The sequence below is a fragment of the Peromyscus maniculatus genome, chromosome 2 (assembly GCF_049852395.1).
Source record: "Peromyscus maniculatus bairdii isolate BWxNUB_F1_BW_parent chromosome 2, HU_Pman_BW_mat_3.1, whole genome shotgun sequence".
Lineage (NCBI taxonomy): Eukaryota > Metazoa > Chordata > Mammalia > Rodentia > Cricetidae > Peromyscus > Peromyscus maniculatus.
The window spans coordinates 1661682-1675080 of NC_134853.1; the positions used below are offsets into that span (position 1 = coordinate 1661682).

Below are 13399 nucleotides of genomic sequence, written 5' to 3' on the forward strand. Positions count from 1 at the left end.
TTAGCGGGAACTGATTGAGCATGAAGGTGTTCTCTGGCTGTCAGTAGATAAAGTAGGTACTCTTGGCTTTCATCTGTTCTGAATTCTCCTTGTCTCATTATCTTCCCAAGGTCAGATTCTCTGACACGGAGGCTGCTTGCTTAGCACTCCATCCTGGCAATTATCTGCCAGGCAACCTTAACCACAATAAGGTTTTTCATCAGCAGCATCACAGTAGTATGGGCACCAGAATTCCCTGATCTGATCAGTGCACTTCCAAACTCCTTTCTCAAATATTAAAGAATCAAAGATCAATGGTTTATTCAGGATTGTAGTCTATTATTTCCAAGGCCCCATCCTATTGTGATATACTGTTTAAGATACAACTTCATACAGATCATACAGTCATTATGCTCAGTCTACTTCATATTGGGACAGCTACTGTCACAGACATCACACTTTGGGGGAGGGTCTCATCCTTAAATGCATTTGGCATTTCAATGAAAGGAATATAACTGCAAAGCTACACAGTCTTGATTCATGAATCTGTTTTCCTTTCTCCATTAGTAATCGCTGCAAGATTACTCCTGCATGCCTTTGTGAGGCTGTCAGGTTGGGCCACATAAGGAAAGGATGCTTCCAGCACATGCCCTGGGAGCATGCTTCCAACAAGAGTGATTAGTGAAGGTGAATTTTGTCACAGCAACTGTCTGTAAGGTCTGTATTACTTTGTTAAGAATTTCTGTAAGAAAAAGAAAGAAATGTACATCTACCTCAAACTACATAAAGGTGGGTCTGGTTAGCGACCATAGTTTCCTTTGTGTATTTGGAGATGAACCTCAGTCATTTATAATATGTTCAGAACACACAGTGGCTAGATAACTTTATACTTAAGAATTAAAGTTCCTCTCAATTTAAACGCCAATGCATTAAAACTACGAATGCCTTTTTCCATACTGGAAAGATATGTGTAAATGCACACTTACTTTTGTGGAGGAGGAGTGACCAATTCATCTGGGAGGTGTCCAGACCACCAGGCAGCAGGATACAAGGTGTGAGCCTTCTGCAAGTTAAATAATCTGCTTGCCAGGAAAAATCAAGCCATCTGCCTTCTTTTTAACACAGCCCTACGACTTTTCTGTACAAACAAAACACTCCTCAGTCCAAGAAGGGCTAAAAGCCATTACACTTCCTATACTCTACAAAGTCACAGATCTCAGGACCCACCCTTTGTTCAAAACTTACCTGGTGGATCATATAGTAGCATCTATTTTGATCTCATAATGAAATAATCAAAACAAAAGAATTTGAGGATCTCCTGCTATTTATCCAAAAGTGTATCCATACACCTGAGGCCAAAAAATAATATACCCCAGTAACTCTTCTCTGGAAAATACAGCTGGTAAATACACAGTGACCTCAATAATATATATATATATATATATATATATATATATATATATATATATATATATATGTAACAGAGGTAAGAGGTCACAGCTCTATAGTCCTCTAAAAATCTGCAAGATTCTAAATGACATGTTCCTTAAATTTCTGGTCAGTTTTTTGCATCTTCATTATTTGAGCCCTGTGAAATCAAGGCTATTCAAGCCAATAGCTAATAAAACCAGCAGTCTAACTTTAGGACTGAACATCATGATAGTTATTCTGTTCTCCCAAGCCCTAAATTAATCAATAATCCAATGGGTTCTCTACCTTATTTGCAGAATCACCTGGAAAATCTTAGATGTTTCCCTACATCATAATTTTGCATGATTAGTAAAGAATAGTATTTAGAAATGAATAATATTAAAAAGGGGGTCACTTCATGTTTTAAAAGCAATGCTATTTCTTAGAGACAGGGGATATCTTGGGACTTCTGCTGCTATGATAAAACACTATGACAAAAAACAACTTGGAGAAGAAAGTATTTATTTCAACATTCAACTTCTTATAGGCCATCATCCAGGGAAGTCAGGCAGGGCAGGAAGTTGAGCAGGACAGGAACCTGGAGGAGGAACTGAAGCAGAAGACATTGGGGAATGCTGCTTATTGGCTTTCTCCCCATGGCTCACTCAACCTACTTTCATATGTACTTCAGGACTGCCTGTCCAGGGGTGGCACCACCTAAAATAGGCTGAACCCTCACACATCAATCACTACTTAAGAACATGTCCCCACAGGCTTGCCTACAGTCCAATCTTATGGTGGCATTTTTCTTTATTGTGATTCTGTCTTCCCAGATAACCTCAACCTGTGTCAAGTTGACACAAAAACTAGCCAGTATAGACAGTTTAGCCCTTCATTGAATTTTGATTAAGTTTTTGGCTTTTTTGAGGATTAGACCCACATGTAATGTACATATATCATGACATGAGAAGGTAGAGGCTTCAAATGATAGGACAATTCATTGCTTGCATCACTAGAATATGAAAAATGGAATATATTCTTCTAACTAAAGCCAAAGGTAAATATACTGGACCTAGAGCAGTGGAAAATCTGGAATTCTCCTTGCTTTTTTATTTCTTTTGTTTTGTTTTGTTTTTAAGCACATGTAGGAATTGACTATATTCTTTAAAAATGTTTTTAATCTATCAAATTATTTAGTGGTAATAAGTACCACTTTATGCATCCTATGACAGATAATATACTAAACACTTAAAAGTGTCTCATTGTGTCCTCCCAACAATCCAAAGACAGAGGTGCATTTTTCATTCCCACCTTTCATATTAAACAAATAATGTTTTTTTTGTTTTATAACACCTAGTGCAGACTTAAAATGAGACCTGGAATGAGAGGTGCACTGAGAAAGATCTAAGCCTGGAGAGGAACATAGAAAAATTTCAGTCTTAGGTCACTAAAATGTGTTAAGACAAGGAGCAAAAATGTGTCCATCTGAACAGTTCTAATATGCTTTATTCTCCTTACTATTTCTTGTACATTGACTTTCCTTTTCATTATTGTCCTCCCTAAATTAAGTAATAGAAACAAATGAAGGTTATAAAACATACGTTTATGTAATTTCTTTTCTAAAGAGTTAGAATAAAGAACTCTAATGAATGTAACCATCTTAACCAGGATGAATAGCTTCACAGGAAAGACTGTCTGGAGGGACAAAACAGGATTTGTTTGTTACAAGCCTCCTTTCACTACCAAGAGGTTATTTTTATTTATAAATCTTAACTGTATTTTGTTTTAACAGGACAATCATTTTTTTCCACCAGGTTGGGAATGAAGGTATACTGGAAGCCAAGTATGCCCTGGATTTCCTTCTTCAGGATTTTTCATTCTTTATGTCTGCCCTTTAAGAGGTGAGATACCATCTCCTGGTCTTAGAAAGGAAGCCCAAAGAGAATCTATTACCATAAAACATCACCATGAGTCTTATCACATTACTTGACAGTATCACTTTAGTTAATGTTGACTTAGTGTTTCTATTATAAACCCAATTTACTGAAGGGGAGGGCAGGGAGGAGAGATAGGATCATACTTCAGCCCTGTGAAATGACATGAGGCTGAAAGCAGGTGGCCAACCAGGGTAGAACTTCTAAGCCATGATGCTTAAAGGAACTATAATTCATCTAGCCTCTGTACCTACATTATTCAAATAAGGTGGCACAAACATCTGAAAGATTAATAGAGAACCAATGGTGGTGCCTGTTAAAGTACCTCCTCCCTGTCATAGTTCAGATTACACAACTGAACTAAGAGGAAGAAAAATGATGTAATAAGAGAGGAAATAAACCAGGAAACAGAACCAAGTTCAAGGGCTCTTCCTGGTGTTTAACCACATCCTGATCAAGCCATTACAGTTTACATAAGGAAAGGGGGATGTCTTCAACGAACCATAACTTCACAGATGTTGCCTGAGCAGGACAGAAAGAGACCAGTCTGAGAGTGTGCACTAAAGCTCAGCAGCCACAGTTCAGATGATGAGCAGTATCACAGCTTTCACCACACAAAAGCAATCCCAAATCGTTTGGACTGGACCCCTACCACTTTGCTCTTCCACATCTCTAACAATTCCACTGTAATTTTCACAATCCTCCAAAATCTAGTATATGAAACAATCATGTGACACTTGACTTTGTGAGTCTGGCTTAGGTTGCTTCATACTGTGATCTCTTTACCTTCATCCGGTTACTGAAAATGCCATCAATTTGTCTGTTTTTATGGCTGAATAAAATGGTGACACAAGCCTTTAATCCCAACACTTGGGAGAAGCAGGTGCATCTCTGCGAGTTCAAGGCCAGCCTGGTCTACAGAGCAAGTTCCAGGGCAGCCCTGGCTACACAGAGAAACCTTGTCTTGAAAAACAATAATGTTATAATATCTTGGAAATATCCATGTGAGATAAATGTCTAGTTATAGATTCCTCTGATTCTATGAGCTGTCTCTTCACTCTGGTAATTGTGTCCTTTGTTCTGAAGAAGCCTCTTTTTCATGTGTATTTATTTATGCACACCTACACACTCTCTCACATCATCACATGTATATAGAGGGAGTTGGTTCTCCCTTCCACCATGTGGGTTCTGGAAATTGAACTCAGGTCGTTAGGTTGGATAGCAAGTGGCTTTACCTGCTGAGCTATTTTCCCAGCCCTTTTGGTTTTGCTGTTTGTTTGCTGTTTTGTTTGTTTGTTAGAGTTTTGCTCTCTCTTTTTTTTAACAGTCTTTTTGATTTAATTCCATTCATCAGTTTTTTTGTTATTTCCTAACTTACTGAAATTTTATTTAAAAAGTCATTGGCTGTGCCTAGATCATGAAATATTTCCCCTAAGTTTTCTTTTACTAATTTTGAAGTATCAGGTTGTACCCACATTGAAGACTTTAATCATTTCTGAGTTGATCTTTGGTTATGAATATGTCTAGATATTTTATTTATTTCTGTTGTAAATGGGTTTGTTTTTCAGGCTTCTTTTTCAATGAGTTTCTTCCTGGCATCTAGGAAAGCTGCTGCATTGCACTGACTTTATATCCTGGTCCTTTCCTGAATGTGTTTATCAAACCATAAGAATTTTCTCATTGAGTATTTAAGGTCTCAAATATAGGACCATATTGTCTGAAAATAAGGATAATTTTGTCCTGTCCCCAGTTAGATCCCATTTATTTCTTTCTCTTGTATTGTTCTGCTTAGGAATTCATGGACTATATTAAGAGTAGTGAGAATAGACACACCTGTATCACTCTTGATTTGAATAAAAATGCTTTTGCTTTTTAACAGATAGATGGTAGAAAGATAGATAGATAGATAGATAGATAGATAGATAGATAGATAGATAGATAGATGATAGATAAATGATAAATAATTATTGATAGTGGTGAGGATTAATCTTCAGCATGTTAAACAAAAGTTATACTATTAAATTATGATCTCCAGCTCCATTCAGCATAATGTTGGCTATTGATTTGTTGTGCATAGCCTTTATGTATTGAAGTGTATTTATTCATTTTGAACTTGTTCTAGAGATTTTATTTTGAACTTTGTCAATAGACTTTTCTAAATATACTGAAATGATCATGTGAATTTCTTTCCTATTTATAGTTATATAGTGTTGGTTTACATATGTTGAGTTATCATTGCATGTCTAAAATGAAACTATTTGATCATTGTGTATAATCTTTGAAATGTATTGTCAAATTCAGTTTGCATGTATTTTACTGAGTGTTTTTGTTTCTGTTTATAAAGAAAATGAATTCTGTTTGTTTTTTGTTTTTCGTTGTTTTTTGGTTTTGGTATCTGGATAATATTAGCTTTGTAAAGTAAGTTTAGAAGTACTCCTTTCCTTCCTATTTCTACCCTTTCATTTTCAGTCTCTGGTTTTTCTTTGTTTTAGGTTAATTTTGCTAATAAGGTGTGTTTCTTGTCAATAGCAAATAGTTGGATGTTGCCTTTAATACAACAAACCAGTGTGCATCTTTAAATTGGTTAATTAAATAGCAAATGGGTAGATGTTACCTTTAATGCAACAAACCAGTGTACATCTTCAAACTGGATAATTAAGGCCATTTACATTTAGAATTTTCACTTAGAAATTTTTGACAATTTCAATAATTTGTGAGTTTTTATACTCATTATTTTCAGTGCTCTGTTTGTCCTTTATATTAGATACTTGCTATATTAATGTTTCATTTATTCCTGCTTCTCATTTGCTCTAATACTTCTCTCATCTGATTTATTTTAAAGTTTTTTTTTATTTTTTTTTACTGTAACTATTTCTGTCATCTGTATGGAGAATTCCTTTAACTTTCTTCTACAATATCAACATAGAAATCATTAATTTTGTTTCAGTTATATTTATCTTTGAGGGTCTTTTTATCCACTGATTTTAAACAATAGCTTTGTTAGACATAATAATCTTGCTTATAAATTATTTACTTTCAGAGCTTGGACTATACCAAATTTCAGAATTTTCTGAGGGTTGGAATTCTGCTGAGAGGTCTTATATACTTCTGATGAGTTTGCCTTTGTATATAATGTGATACTTTCTTCTTGAAGCTTGCAATAATTTTTGTTTTGTACTCTTAGATTTTTAATTACAGTGTGACATGGAGAATTAAAGAATTGCATTTGTATATTCAGCCCTCATTCCCATATCTATCAAAGTGGTTACAAAAATGACAGTAAGAATGAAAGTGCACCTCAGAAGGAAAGTGATTTCCTACCATGTTTAAAGATCTATTAACTCTCTAGCAACACCACACACACACACACACACACACACACACACACACACACACACACACACACACACATCCAGCATGGAGAAAGATACTATAATATCAACAGTAAATTTCTGAGGAGGAAGAGTTATGACTTGGAGAACAGTATGATCTATATAGCAAGTACGAGGACAACTTAGTATGTATATAAAGATCTTGTCTAGGAGTAAAAGACAGAGAGAAAGGAGGGGATTGTCACAAGTAAATGGACAATAAGTATGCAAACTTCTATGCATGTTTTCAAGTCCTGTGGTGGAAACCCCACCGAGTTTTTCCAGTATATAGGAATTTTCAGCAGGGCTTGGCTTTTGCTCACAATGTTCAAGACTGTAACACAAATTATTGTAGGACATAATCATCAGACTATTTACAATAATCTACTTACTACAAAGGTACAGAAGACAAATAAAAGTTTTGTTAATGAGTAAACCAAAAAAAATTGCACAATCCTTCTTCAAGATGTTTACATCTTCATCAAATTCTAAACTATCACATGAGGTTGTTTCTCTTTCACTTCATCCAAACCTGGAAAGGCTCAAAGAGCCACTCTCCTTGTCTGTCTGACCTTACTCCAGGAGTGTCTTTTAGAGAAACACAATTCTTGTATTTGGACTTCTTACATTCATGGGGACTTTTTGGCAATATATACTTGGAAGAATATATAATACAGTAATAGCATAGTTTCTGATGGGTGCTAGTTTTTAGGTTTATTTTTCTGATAATAAAGACATAATTTTTACTAAAAGGAAATTTAGTGAGTCTAAAAATGAAGGAAAGAGTGCTCTAAGTGCTACTGTTGCAACAGGGTATGGAAAAATCAAGTTGGTACTAACTAAGAAGCATTCTACCCACTGGAGAGTTTCACACACTGAAGGTGCTACCTAGACTGCTAGGAGAAGAAATTCATCAACAATGTTACCCAGAGATGACTCTGTGAGCTACAATAACGGCTTTCCTGAAATATGCTCACTTGGCTCAGTAGTGGCAACGTTATATGAGCAACCAACTTCTTTCTGATCAGTTTTAGGCCCACTTCTCTGGAAGAAATGGATGCTGTAACTCTGACCAATAACCCATGATTGAGGAGTTAATAGGCCCCAGGAAAGAATGCATTGCTCTTATTTTACTGTAGGGACATAATATATACCCCCAAATTAGTGCAGCTCTCACTTCATCAGAGAAGCTTCCTCGTGCAGTGGATGGTAGTTGTTATAGGATGTCTTTCGCTACGCTGTGAATATGTGTTGCTCTGTTTGGTTGATTAATAAGGCTGCATTGGCCTATGGCAAGGCTGCTTAGAGTCAGGTAGGAAATCTAAACAGATATACAGAGAACAGAAAGAGAACAGAAGAGATGCCAATTGCCACAGCAGAAGGAGCAGCAAGATGCCAGCAGATCAGTAATGACATGGCCACAAGACAACCTATAGATTCATAGAAATGGCTTAAGTTATAAGAGCTAGCTAGCAAAAAGCTTGCCATAGGCCATACATTGGTAACTAATGTATGATTATTTTATAAGTGGCTGAGGGACCATGGGGCTGGGCAGGACCAGAGGAACCTTTCAGCTATGTTTGGCTGCCCAATGTGTTGGCTTGACTTTCCACATAAAACTTGAGAGAGAAAAACTGATTCTAAAACAGAGCTGGAAACAGCTTCCTAGTTATGTCTCTCAGGCAAGATATGAGCTACAGTTTGGTGGGTTCATGGCATGTGGGCTTGACCTACAGCATGGCAAATTTCTGCTGCAGTACAAAGAGGTATCTCCAAGCCAAGCCAAGAAGTACACTGCATGGTGTATTGAGCTCTTGCTAGTAGAGACCAAAAAAAAAAAAATATTTCCAGACTACACACTGCTTGTTGGAGGCAGAGACCCACTGCTTCCCAGAGTTGGCAGTAAGTGTGATTCTTCTGGGTACCTCCACCATGTTGGGAAGCTGAAATGGGTGGAGTCAGCAGCCAGGGATGCCGCTTCAGTCTTAGCCACATTACAGTTAGCGATGATCAGAAAAGGAGTATAGATACACAAAAGACAGGTTCAGATGGAATAAACCTCTAAATGGTTTACACTATGTATAAAAATGTATGTAGGCTTGGAAGAGAGAGGAGAAGGAAGATATACACTTATATAAAGACATAGATAATTTTAAAAACAAAGTCTTCAAAGAGACAGTTAAAGTAATATAAAAAATAAGCCACATAAAGATGGAAATTACACAGAGAGTTTGGATTATATTGTCTTTGGGATTTTTAACTCCTCAGAAAGGCATTTGATTGTACAGGCTGCTGTGTTAAACCAATATGTATATTTTAAAGGTATCTTGACTTCAAAATTTATGTCTAAGGATACATTGCTTTAGAAAAGAGGTTCTGTTTTTGTTTCCACAGAAGATGAGAACCTGTGTATTGCTTCCAGGCTAATATGGTTTGATCTTCCAAGACCTCCTGAAAGGTCTCCAATGACACCATGGCCCAGAAGAGCCAACATCTGAAATAAACTTCAAAGCAACTGGATAAGATGATCCATCCTCACAGACTACTACAGCCAAGATTTAACTATAATTCTTAATTTTATCAGGATCCCCATAAGATTACCAGCACTCCCAATCAGCAAGAAGTAGTAGGAGAAGCTATGCCCAAATTCCCAAAATATTGTTTATAAAAGTTTATTTATATTTAAAGGAGGTTGATTATAAATGCAATCTCTTTCTAAAGAGAAAAAGGGGATATTATAGATATGATAGGATAAAAGGGTAGATCATTGAATCTACATTTAAAGAGCAACAACTTCTTTAAAATGTTTTACATTTCTATAGATTTTAGTTTATTACAAATTTAAAGTTAATTTTGTTATTCAATATGTATATTTCTATTCTTCTTTAAGGTATTATGTTTATGCATCTCATTTAAAATTGTAATATATAATTAAGAAATATGGATTAATAGACATCTAGGATAATCAAATTTATAGTCATGCTAGTTAAGTTTTTTAGGTATGTCAAGGTACATTTCAATTAGGTAGCTAATCTTAAAACATTTCAAAGACTTATAGAATCTGGCACTAAAATGTTTGAAAAATTTCTGGACAGTAAGACATGTCTGCTTCTGGCAGCAATGTTTCACTTCAAAGAAGATGATGGGCACCAAAGAAAGTCCATATGGTGTTTGATTTCCTTATGGCAAAAGTCAGCCATTTGGCCAAGAAACTGTTCTTACATGGACTGCTTGACAAAATGTTGTATTGACTGGACATGCAGGACCCATGGAAAAATGACCACTAAATTTTGCCAAAACAAGGTCAGATGGTTCTTCAGTTTCCTACTTCACAGAGGAGACTACCAGATATTCTACAGGACACAGGTAAAAGCAACTAAATAGCTCTAAGCCTACAGGCTGAAGATGGATGCTCCAACATTGCAGAGAAACTTTGGGTGACTGTCCAGGCTGCCAGCTGTCTCTGTCTATTCTTGCAAGAAATTTGGAAATTGCTTGCTTGCATTTTCCATTTTCTCAGTGTTATTATGATCCTTCTCAGGTCTTTGATGTAGTTCAAGACTAAATAACTATAATTATAATTTTCCTTGGTTATGATCAAAGATAAATTAGAAATAAAACCTTAGATTCACAAATATAGGATAGAATACTTTCTTTAACTTTGCCAAATATAAATAGATTAGATATTATAACTATAATTCCTGCTTGATAACTGTTCTATTATATGTAATTTTACTATGTTAAAGTTAAAACCTTCCTTTTTGATTAGACAGAAAAGGGCAAGTGTTGTGGGAAATCTTTCTGTATGCTGTGAATATGTGTTGCTATGATTGATTAATAAATAAAGCTGCATTGGCCTATAACAAAGAAGCTTAGATGCAGGTGGGAAATCTAAGCAGAGATACAGAAAGAAAAAAGGAGAACAGAAGAGATACCAATTGCCACACTGAAGGAGCAGCAAGATGACAGCAGACCAATAATGCCATGGCCACATGGCAACTTATAGATTAATAGAAATGGGTTAAGTTGTAAGAGCTAGATAGCAAGAAGTCTGCCATGGGCCATGCAATTGGTAATTAATATTAAGCCTCTGTATGATTATTTTACAAGTCACTGAGGGACTGCAGGGCTGCACAGGACAGGAGGAACCTTCCAGCTACAGGTAGTTAACACAGAAATCCACAATTGGTCAAAGTAAAAAAAATAAGTGTCAGCAAAATACTCAGCCACAATTGAGACACCCATATCATACTCTTTTTCCTGAAGACTCAGAGACCATCATGGAACAGGGGATGGGGAGACTGAAAAAGTTGGAAGTCAAGGAGGACTGGATTGAAACTGTACCGTCACAAAATGATAGGACCCCTGCACTTATAAGTTCAGAGTGTCTGTGGTTGCCTACAAAAGACTGCACAAAATCAAGCCAGTTGACATTGTAGCATAGAGGAAAAGGGGTTGTGCACCCCCACACCACCCACAGTTGAGTGCTATTGACTGTTGATGGCTTCTGAGGAAGGGACAGTACATTTTCTTTAAGGACATGGCCCACAGAAGGTTGACCAATTTTTACTGGATAGCCCAACACCCATTAGTATTCGGCAGCACAGATTTTAATTAATGGGCTATATCAATAGAATATGAACTTAGGACTAGGCAGAGAATGGAAGACTGACCTGAAGTACTTAGAGAGAGGAGTGGGGAGAGTGAATATGACCAAAATACATTGTATTCTTCGTGGTGATATTGTGTTTCCCAAAATATTATGCAATCTAATAAACATATCTGGGGTCAGAGAACAGAGCAGCCACTAGATACACATAGAGGCCAGAAAATGGTGGCACACTCACCTTTAATCCTATCACTTGGGAGGCAGAGATCCATCCAGATCTCTGTGAGTTTAAAGTCACACTGGAAACAGCCAGGCATGGTGACGCATGCCTTTAATCCCAGGAAGTGATGGCAGAAAGCAGAAAGGTATATAAGGCGTGAAAACAAGGAACTAGGCCTGGTTAAGCTCTTAGGTTTTTGAGCAGCACAGTTCAGCTGAGATCCATTCAGATGAGGACTCAGAGGCATCCAGTCTGAGGAAACAGGATCAGCTGAGGAATTGGCAAGGTGAGGTGGCTGTGGCTTGTTCTGCTTTTCTGACCTTCCAGCATTCACCCCAAAACTGGCCTCGTTTGTTTTTATTAATAACATTAAGATTCATGCTACAATTGTCATTTAGCCAATTAAATAATAGATATACAGAAACAACTTATTGTGATACTATGCACAATGCAGTAAAACTCACAATAACACAAGGAACTATTAATATTTAGTGACTACTGGAGGAGGGACATCAGTTTTCTTCATGGTTATTGCCCAACATGAAAGTAGGCAGAGGACAGTGTGAGGCAGAACTTTTCCTGAGTAAGAGGTGAGGGTAGATAAAAGAGGGGAATCACACTGAATATGATCAAAATACATTGTACACATGTATGAAATTATAAAAGAATAAACACAATATTCTCTAAATAAAATAGTCTCCAAAATGTGTGTGTAGAAGATTTAAACTGTCTGCAGAAGGCCCTTCCTATATGGAGATCCAGGGTTCTTTGTATGAAGTAGTGGGTTATTAACTGCCACAAGAAATGTTCTGCAGACTAGCAATAATGAATACTGGATCCTTCAGAGAAAGATTTGACAGCTACACCCTAAAGTGGTATTAGATGAAGTGGCCCAATTCAATGAGATTCAAATTTTATCCTACATATTAACCCACTGATATCATTTCCAGATTTTAAAAAATAGTGTCAAGTCTAACCATCATTTCTCTTGGGAGCTCTCTATACAATGCAGTGCCACATGGAAGAAATTAGCACAGGATGAATTTCACATAAAAGTGTAGTAACATGTATGGTTGTGCTGAAAGGTTAACTGTTGGAGTTCCACTAATGAGTCAAATGCTTAGCCACTCTCAAGGAACTCTTGCTCACCCAGGTATACAGAGACAAGTCCACTTGCATTATTCTGGTTCTTATTCAATATTCCAGTGATTCCTGTCACTGTGTCTTTACTACGAACAATTTCAGGTCCTTTCAGTCTCTTCCCAAGGGCTATGCCTTACATTTAAGACTTGATCTTCCTCAAAATTTCATCAGGACACTTCACAAATACTTCCCTTCAGAAGTCTATTGAGAAAGCATCAACTCCCAGCCTGTGGCTCACAGTAGCTGGAAAACAAATCAAAAGTCATGCAGAGAAAAAAGGAAAATGCTATCTTGTATCTTTATAGAAAAAAAAAACCTAAAGGAAACTTTTCTTTTAAGAGACTCATGCAGAGGAAATACAACTCTGCTTACCACAAGAAAAATGCTAGATTCTCACTCAGTAACAGATTAGTCCTAATACCATCTCATACAGCTCTCCCAGGAGCAATTTTGCTCCACATTTGTAGAGTTGAGTTATCCTTTAGCAAGGTCTCCCAGGTCAAAGAGAAAGAGTATCTTTGTCACAGCTTACAACACAAAAACACAATTTTCTTATATTTTTGTTCTTTGATAGTTTCATACGTGTATATGATTATTTTTGCTTATTTTCACACTACTTTTCCTCTCTCCCTGCAACCCCCTGTTGATGCACTGATTTTTTTCCCCTTCTCTTATTTTTATGTCTTCTTTTTCTATGTGATCCCTGGTTGTTAACAGAATTTCACACAGGAGC

At 36.6% G+C, this 13399-nt stretch overlaps 1 long non-coding RNA gene across 1 annotated transcript; it reads left to right on the forward strand.

The window, feature by feature from the left end:
- The first annotated feature begins 550 nt into the window (after positions 1-550).
- On the forward strand, positions 551-9381 carry LOC143271626 (uncharacterized). Its single transcript, XR_013048829.1, has 3 exons — positions 551-696; positions 3204-3290; positions 9089-9381. It is a non-coding gene; the product is annotated as an uncharacterized LOC143271626 (long non-coding RNA).
- Positions 9382-13399: the final 4018 nt, after the last annotated feature.